Here is a 1,535-nt window from a genome sequence, read left to right as displayed (position 1 = left end):
AGCATATAAAAGGAAATAATCACCTGTATAAGCTCGAGCACACATATATATGTATATACAATACTTGGCTGTTGGAGCCATCACGTCTATTAACAAAACACCACCTTGAATGTACATTAGGTCTACAAAGCCTCTAGACAATACACAGAGTTTAACTAAGGTCGGGACACACCCCGCCATATAACTAACTTCTATACAATACCAAAAGTAACTGGATATGACAAGGAAAGCCCCGAAGCAAACTGGAGCTCACCAAAAACAACTGAATATCCTGGCTCCTACTTGTGGGGTGTATGAGCTGAGGTACCTGTGCCTGCAGCATGAAATGCAAGTTCCCCATGGGGAACGTCAGTACGAAATATGTACTGACTATGTAAAGCTGTAGATAATCACATATGATATAGGAGCTCAATAGAAATTAGAAACAAGTGAATAAATCGTAATAGGAGTGGACCACACTTATTAGAACTTGTGACAACCTGTACATTGTATTTATTCAATCACTTTACCTTCGTTCTTATCATCTTTGTAATCATTACTGTACTGTACTGTGATCATTAGGCTGCCTCCAGTACATATCAACTGGGATCGACCCATGATAGGCTTATGCCCCTAGGATACCACCCATAAACACATAAATAGGGATCGACCCATGATAGGCTTATGCCCCTGGGATACCACCCGATAAGAGAGAACTTCCATTACTTAGTTCAATTAATCTTTGAGATTGTTATTTCGGTCGCCACCGCATTTTTAATACTTTGAAACAATGATACATCAATAAGATACATATAAATAGACCATCAATGCAATAACAATGAAGTAAGAACTCATTGGCATATCAATGAAAACTCATTGGCATATCAATGAAGTGTTTTGGAGTCATCAATGCCATAACAATGGAGTTGGAACTTATTGGTATATCAATGAAACGTTTTGGAGTCATTAATAGCACATGGATCTTGTTTGAGTAACCGGATACCTTCTGACATTCATTAGTACAATAAACATGTAAGATTTAGAAAACAAGTAAGTATTGGAATGTCTTGACATCTTGTAAGGTGGAAACAAGTTCATTGGTAATGTAGGACATCATACAAAACCATTATGGATCGCATGTTATTGAATAACTTTGGAAACTTTCTTAATAGAACAATTGTTCACTTTCATGCCAATGATATGGTATAGAGTATGCTTTACATACCTGACTGTCAACCTTCAATACTAGTCCCAAATGGACTTCCCATCTTTTCGGATTACTCATCTACAATGAACATATATAGTAATCTAGTATTAGCAACCAAACGTCACAATTTAATTATTTGAATTCACCAAACTAGTGGTTAAGTAGTAAGCCTTAATTACACCATAAAGGGTGTCACTTTAACCCTCTTATACTCCAATTACATTCACATGCCATGCATATTTATACAACATCCTCCAATATCAAGTTTGGATTCATTTATCCTTCCAACCAATCCATTAAATCAAATTGAGCCATTGACATAAATAATCATCAATTCAATAGTATATCA

Source organism: Capsicum annuum, chromosome 6 (genome assembly GCF_002878395.1).
Source record: "Capsicum annuum cultivar UCD-10X-F1 chromosome 6, UCD10Xv1.1, whole genome shotgun sequence".
Lineage (NCBI taxonomy): Eukaryota > Viridiplantae > Streptophyta > Magnoliopsida > Solanales > Solanaceae > Capsicum > Capsicum annuum.
Note: the sequence above shows the minus strand (reverse complement) of the source record.